Below are 7,997 nucleotides of genomic sequence, written 5' to 3'. Positions count from 1 at the left end.
ATGAAATTATATGAGAACTCTTAATTTGCAGCACTATTGGCTAGAATACAAAAGCGAACAAACTGTGTTCACACATAATTTAGTTTAGAAAGCCAAATTCAGTAACACCAAAGGACATGTGTTGCATACAAAATTGTGTAGCTATTAGTGAATTTATTGGAATCTGGAAAATAACAAATTTTATTTTAAATTTACATAAACCACTTTAAAGTCTGCAATAACATCGTCAAATTTGCATCCCAATTGTAATCCTTTGATTCTAACCATATATATTTATTTATCCCACACTTTTGTATGTGAATAGACACAAATTTTATGATAAATTTCTTGCTACCATTTTTAAAGAATACCCTGATGTTACAAGACGAACTGCTTTTAAAACATTGTTACTTGCAAGTGCTTATCTATTTTCAAAATACTGTATCTATTAGATATGTTTTGGTTGCAAAAGACAGGAATCCATATCAAATGGGTCTGAAAGAGAAAAGAGATATCACTGGGTTGCATAACAGAAAAGTCCAGGGATAGGGCTGGGTTATGTTCCAGCTAGATACAGACATTTCAGTAGTGGCATGTAGTCTCAAGACTTCTCATCTTGCAATGCTTTCTCCTGTGTTGGGTTCTGTGTCTTTGTGGTGGTGCCAGCAACTCCTGGCTAACACTGTCCCAGCTTCAAGGCAGCAGGATGATCTTCCATTGCCTGGTGCTCTGTGGTCCTGTCTCCAGATCCACCTCTAGCTGAGAGTGGGAACCACTACTCAGGGACCTACATGACCTAAAGTGGGAATAGAAAGTAGAAGTTAGAGGCTAGGTAGAAGAACAAAATGAGTCCACTATTCCAGGAAGGATAAGTACAATATGGGGGCACACTGGACCCCAAGACTGTACCACCCTCATGTAGTATCCATCTCTGATTTCAAACTCCTGAATTCCCCAGAATGGCCTCATTGGTCGTACATGTCAACTTGATAAGTAAATAATATGCATTTGAACCTAAAAAAGGCTATTAAATATTATGGTTCTAGATAAGATTTGTTTAAAAAAAGGTGGGGTTTTCTCATAAAAAATTTGAAATCATCACTGCCCATATATCTACATCTGAGATGAGCTCCATCTCTACAAAGTCTTCTTGGTCACACAGACATAAAGTGGACAGGACAGACACCTGTCCAGTTTATGTGTGTTTCTACTCATTGGACTCTTGTTCTAGGAGGCTCTAAGGCAACAAAGAAGCTGTTGTCAGAAGTTCAAGTCCAGACTTTACTCCTTTCTGTCTGTGTGACTTTCTTTATGTGTAAAAGGGAGACAGTGACATCTATTTCCTAGTCATAGAGGAAGGTAAGCCAGGGGATTTGACAGGATGTTTTTTAGAAATATTTTTGTAATTTCTATGAAATCCTCTCATTACCTGGTTAATATTACTCCTACGATCATTGGTTACTAGTCTCACCCTGTCTTTTATACTATAGTGTCTGTTTAAGTGTTTACAGAAGGTGATAATGGAACGAACAAAGGCCTTCAACAACCAGGCAGTCCACCAAATGCTGCTACAAGGATTTACTTGGCTCCCCACCCAGGAGAGTGGCCTGAGACATCGCCCCACACCAGCAAAGAGTACATCGTCGCCCTATGTCAGCAGGAAGTAGCTCTAAAGACAGATCATCGTCCCTCTACCCCTCCTGGACTTTCGGGACTAATGTAACCCCATACAAACCCTGCTTTATAAAAAACAAAAAGAGGGAATGTTAGGAAACTGGCGCGGTTTTAGCCAGGTGGCCACATGGCCCAGCTACCTGAGCCAGGCTCCACCCCCATCCTAATGGGATTCACTGCTCCTGCTTCCCTGCCTGCCCTCAGGCAAAGTTTAAAAGGACCTGTTCCTGAACACATGCTCTCTTGGTTCTTTTCTCTTGGCTCTGCTCCCTGCTCTCTTGGCCTCTCTTGGCTTCTCTCCTCCTCTTGTCTCTCTTCTCCCTCCTCTCTGTCTCTCTCTTACAGTCTCCTCCTCTTTTTCCTTCACTGCCCCTTCACTCTAGTCTGTAGGGTGTTCCCCAATAAACCCTTTCCCTTAAAAAAAAAAAAAGAAAAAAAATAAATATTTTTGTAATTAAAAAGTGTAATCTTTCATCTTATGTTATTGATGTATGCTTGTTCAAAGTGTTTATATAAAATTTAGTCATCTCTTCACCTAGTCTCCCAAAGTAGATCAATTGCATTAATAGCTAGTTTCCTTACTTCTTCCTTTATCCAAATCCTGTTTTTCTCAGAAACCTTTTATTTATGCATTTCATAATTACAACTTTAGGAGCATAGTGATTCTTCCCACTCATACTCCCACCCCTATTTCCCCTCCTCCTATTCCAGTTCTTATTTTTTTACAAGGGTCTATTTTCAATTAACTTTATACACATACAATTAACTCTGTACTAAGTAAAGAGTTCAACAAATAGTATGAAAAAAAACTGTTCTTCAACAGTCAGGACAAGGGTTGTTCAAAGTCATTGCTTCTCAAAGTGTCAATTTCACCTCTACAGATTACCTTTTAGATACCTCTATTAGACATCACAGGTCAGGGGGAACATGTGGTATTTGTCCTTTTGGGACTGGCTTATTTTCACTAAATATGATATTTTCCAGCTTTATCCATTTTGTAAAAATGACCAGATTTTGTTTTTTTGGTTTTTTACTGCTGCATAGTAGTCCATGGTGTACATATCCCATAATTTCTTTATCTAGTCTTCAGTTGATGGACATTTGGCTTCATTCTATATCTTAATTATTGTGAATTGAGCTGCAATAAACATGGTGGTACAGATAACTCTTTCGTATACTGATTTCTTTTCCCTTGGAGTCATATGGTACATATGACTGTGTCATATGGTACATCCATATTCAGATTTCTGAGGTATTGCCATACTGCCTCCCATAGTGGCTATATCAGTTTACAATCCCACCAACAATGGATTAGGGTACCTTTTTTTTATTATTTCATAAATGTGCAACTTTTGTATTGTTGTGGCTTCCCCCCCCCAACCTCCCTCCCTCCCGTGGCCCTCCCCTCTCCCTCTCCCATCCCGCCGTTTATCAAGTTTCATTTTCAATTACCTTCATATACTGAAGATCAACTTAGTATATACTAAGCAAGGATTTCAACAGCCTGCATTCACACAACCGCACAAGGTATAGGGTATTGTTCCACTAGCAGTGTTTTTAAGTTTCATAGTAAAACACATTAAGGACAGAGATCCTACGTGGGGAGCATGTACCCAGTGACTCCCATTGTTGATTTAGCAATTGGCACTCTTATTTGTGACATCAGCAATCACCCGAGACTCTTGCTATGAGCTGTCTAGGCTATGGAAGTCCCTTGAGTTCACCGACTCTGAACTTGTTTAGTCAAGGCCGTGTCACAGTGGAGGTTCCTTCCTCCCTTCAGAGAAAGGTGTAGGGTACCTTTTCTCCCACATCCTCACCAGCATTTGTTGTTTGTTGATTTCTGTATGAAAGCCATTCTAACTGGAGTGAGGTGAAACCTCATTGTGGTTTTGATTTTCATTTTCTTTATGGCTAGTAATCTCAAATATTTTTTCATGTGTCTCTTGGCCATTTGGATTTCCTTTTTTGAAAAACATCTGTTTAAGTCCTTTGCCCATTTCTAACTGATTTGTTTGTTTTGTTGTTGTGGAGTTTCTTGATCTGTTGATGTATTCTGGTTATTAATCCTTTATCATTTAAACAGCTTGCAAATAATTTCTCCCATTCTGTTGGTTGTCTCTACACTTTCATGAGTGTTTCTTTTGCAGTACAGAAACTTTTCACTTTGAGTCTGCATGCATCTTTGTTGGTGAGATGTGTTTGTTGTAGGCACAAGTAGATGGGTTTAGTTTTATAATCCACTCAGCCGGTCTGTGTCTTTTAACTAAGAGTTGAGGCCATTTACATTCAAGGTGACTATTGATAAGTAATGACTTTGCCCTGCCATTTTCCAAAAATATTCCTATTTTTTACTATGAATTTCCTTTGAACTTTTACTGGAAGATTTTCTTCCTTTACTTTCTTTCACAGTGATGACCATGTTTCTGTGTTTCAGTGTGCAGCACATCCTTAAGCATCTTCTGCAGGGGTGGATGGGTGGTGACAAATTCTTTCAATTTCTGTCTGTTACGGAAAGCATTTATTTCACCTTCATTCATAAATAGAGCTTTGCAGGGTACAGTATTCTGGCTTGACAGTTTTTTTCCTTAAGACTTGGAATATATCTTGCCATTCTCTGCTAGCCTGTAGGGTTTCTGATGAGAAGTTTCCTGTGAGTCTAATTCGAGATCCTCTGAAAGTAATCTGGAATTTTTCTTGTGCACATTTAGAATCTTTTCTTTATGTTTTACTGTGGAGAATTTGACTACAATGTGTCATGGTGAAGATCCTTTCTGGTCATGTCTATTAGGAGTTCTATGTGCTTCCTGTACTTGAATGTCCCTTTCTTTCTCCAAATTAGGGAAGTTTTCTGTAATTATTTCACTAAAAAGGCCTTTTAATCCATTCTTTCTTTCCAAGCCTTCAGGAACTCCTATGACCTGTATGTTAGGTCATTTGATACATGTTTTTTACTTATATATTTGGTTTATATTTGGTTTTGATACATGGTTTTTTACTTTTATATTTGCTTCCTTTTTTTTTATTTTTTTTTTTTTGGTCTGACTGTAAAATTTCCGGAGATTTGTCTTCTGGCTTGGATATTCTTTCTTCTACCTCACCAAGTCTATTATTAAGTCTATATACAGTATTTTTAATTTGTTTTATTGAATTCTTCATTACCAATATTTCATTTTGATTTCTCTTTAAAATCTAAATTTCCTAGGAAAAATTTTCATTAATGTCATGTATGGGTTTCTTTAGTTCACAGATTTGATTCTCATTACTTCTAAGCAATCTTACAATCAATTTTTTGAATTCCATTTCTGGCATTTTCTCAATTTCTTCACCTTCACAGACTAGTATTGAAGTTGTGTTCTTTTGTGGGCATCATGTTGTCTTTCTTATTCTTGTTTCTTGAATTGCTGCATTTGTTATTAGGCATTTGTGGAGATACCTGTTGTTATTGGTTTTTTCCCTCTGTGATGGCTTTTATCTTTGGACTATTCCTCTGTGGCTTAGTGGAGTGTCCACTATTTCACTAAATACCCTGGGTGTCATGGGTGTGGTCAGAGAGTTCTGTTCAGTGCTCCAGGATAAGGGGAATGTCCAGGGTGACACCCAATTTGGGTGTGGTAAATCTCTCCCCCCCCCCTTTTTTTTTCATCAAGGGGGATGTTTGTTCAGCTCAGTTGGCATTTTCTCAGGCTCTCCAAGGAGACCAGTGCCTGGGTGCTAGCCCCATTGGGTACAATATTTATCCACACTGCCACAAAAATCACACAAAGGATCCATGCAGCCCTTGGTGTGAGCACAGATCCCACAACATGAACCTCACCAGGGAATCAGGGAGTCCAGGCATGTGGAGCCACCCACAGGAACTGCCTGAAGTACCAGCCACACCCTGCACCCTTCCATGCAGCCACAGTGTTTTCACAGTCTCAGCACTCAAAGCTCCCACGGTCACGAGTACCCAGCCCCCTGTCAATTCTTCCAGCCAGATTCAGATGTCTCCTCTTGGCTGGTTGCTGGGCATGTGGACCCCAGCTAGAGCAGCTATTACATATGCCCAAAATGGTGCCCATCCCTTCTAGCTACAGGATGTCAATGTCGGGTGCTTGGAGAGAGAGAAATGTGCCCCCTTTTTTTCCCATCTAGGTTGGCAAGTACACTGTCGCCAACAAGGCTAGAAGCAGGACTCATGCCAACATCGTTCCACAGCTTTTTTTTTTATTATTTGACAGGTAGAGTTATAGACAGTGAGAGAGAGAGACAGAAAGAAAGGTCTTCCTTCCATTGGTTCACCCCCTAAATGGCCGCCAAGGCCGGAGCTATGCCGATCTGAAGCCAGGAGCCAGTTGCTTTTTCCTGGTCTCCCATGCAGGTTCAGGGGCCCAAGCACTTGGGCCATCCTCCACTGCTATCCCAGGCCACAGCAGAGAGCTGGACTCGAAGAGAAGCAACCAGGACTAGAACTGGTGCCCACATGGGATGCTGGCGCCACAGGCGGAGGATTAACCAAGTGAGCCATGGCGCCAGCCCCCCCACATCTTTACTACTGGTGACTTGGGTTGATGCAGTCTGGTCTCACCTCACTCTGAAGTTGATGCTGAGGCTCTCAGCTGATGGAGTTCTGAGTTGTGCACATCCATACCCTCTGTGTAAGTCCACAATGTCCCTCTAATTTGCTTGAAATTTCCTTTGGAGTTTTCTCCCTAACTCTTCCCTGAGACTGCACTCTGCCCACTTTTTTAAAGCTATCTTCTCCTAGACTAGAGCAATCAGCTCCCTCCTTATTCCACTATCTTTGAAAATTCTATCCAAATCCTTTAGCATGCAAATTTATAGACCCAGCTATGATTGTGTTTTATCAGGTTACCAGCATTGGGCAACAGAATGTCAGTAAATGTGACACCAAGAAAGAGCACTTGCATGATTGGACTAGCTCACTATGCCTCTCTACCTTCAACTTGCTGGAGAATGAAACAGAACAGAAAGTAGTCAAGCTAACTGATTTTTCACTCCAGTTGACATCACCCTAGACCAGCCAAGAGTCAATCAAATTCAAAGCCTCCAAGTCTAATCCAGAAGAACTGCTCAATGGAGCCAAGCCCAAAAAACAAAACTGTATATTTGAGAATTAACTAAGTGCTCACTGTTTTAATCCAGTAAGTTTTCTACACATCATCATTATGCAGTCAGTAACTATTATACTATGTAACTTGGAGAGCAAGAATCTTGTCTTGTATCTCATCCATCACTGTGTCTTACAAAAAAGTAGCTAATAAATATTTGCTAATGGAAACACATTGAAGACTCTCACCTTTATAGAGATGTAAAATTCTGAAGTTCTCCTATTTCTCCCAACTCGGTTAAGGGAAATAGGATTCCAAGATTCATTTAACGTTTATTAAATTAAATGTTCTAATGAGACAGTTGTATGAGGTACCTCATTTAATATTTGTAGTATCCTTGAGAGGTAGGTATAAATTTTCCCATCCTATAAATGAAGAAAATCAGGATTATAGAAATGAAGCATGTTGTAGATCACAAAGCAAGAGTGGCAGAGGAGGATTCTCCCCCTCAGATGAGTCTTCTCCTCATGCCAATTCTCAATTTCCATTTGATCATACAAGGATTTAAACCACTCCACTTAACCTTTCTCTAAATACCATCTTTTGGGGCCAGCATTGTGGCGTAACAGGTAAAACTGCCACGTGCATCACCAGCATCCCGTATGGGTGTTGGCTCATGTTCCATCTGTTCCACTTCTGATCCAGCTCCCTGCTAATGGCCTGGGGAAAGCAGCAGAAGATGACCCAACTGCTTGGGCCCCTGCCACCTGGGAGACCCAGAAGAAGCTCTGTGACCTGCCAGGGGCAAAGAGTGACAGCACTCTTTTTGCTGTCAGTTAAAGAGAATCACTACAAAGATGATGTCTCCCTATCACCACCCATAAACCTGACTTCAGCACAATACTCCCCAGTCCAAAGTCTTTTCTTTGAGCTTAATGCATTTCCCTACCTCCCTATGAAGAGTTAGGCTGTCCCCCTGACTAATGGACTCATAATAATATTCTTGCTTTCTGAAAATCAGAGAACCTGAAACACTTGGTTGTGAAATTCTTGTTTAGCACAAACTTACTAAGTGTGTGAATATGCCAGCCTCTACCCTCAGAGAGTGTACAGTCCACCATGGATGATGAAACCAGAGATAAGTAACACATTCAGGTGGTGATAATAACAGTTTTTAAAAATGGATAATAGGATAGAACAAAAAGGGAGACATGGAAGGTATCTCAGAGTGTTCCAAGACAGAGTGTATCAGGGAGATTATCTCTGAGGTGATGTTTTCATTAAAAGAAT

At 40.3% G+C, this 7,997-nt stretch overlaps 1 long non-coding RNA gene across 1 annotated transcript in view; it reads right to left on the bottom strand.

The window, feature by feature from the left end:
- Positions 1-222: 222 nt before the first annotated feature.
- LOC133758511 (uncharacterized) overlaps positions 223-7,997 on the bottom strand; it is a 181,876-nt gene continuing 174,101 nt past the window's right edge. Inside the window, exon 3 of the long non-coding RNA XR_009865803.1 lies at positions 223-775. This is a non-coding gene — a long non-coding RNA (uncharacterized LOC133758511). The remainder of the gene's footprint in view (positions 776-7,997) is intronic.

The sequence above is a fragment of the Lepus europaeus genome, chromosome 4 (assembly GCF_033115175.1).
Source record: "Lepus europaeus isolate LE1 chromosome 4, mLepTim1.pri, whole genome shotgun sequence".
In the NCBI taxonomy this organism is placed as follows: domain Eukaryota; kingdom Metazoa; phylum Chordata; class Mammalia; order Lagomorpha; family Leporidae; genus Lepus; species Lepus europaeus.
The sequence above is the reverse complement of the archived record's forward strand: the minus strand, read 5'-3'. Positions and strand labels throughout refer to the sequence as shown.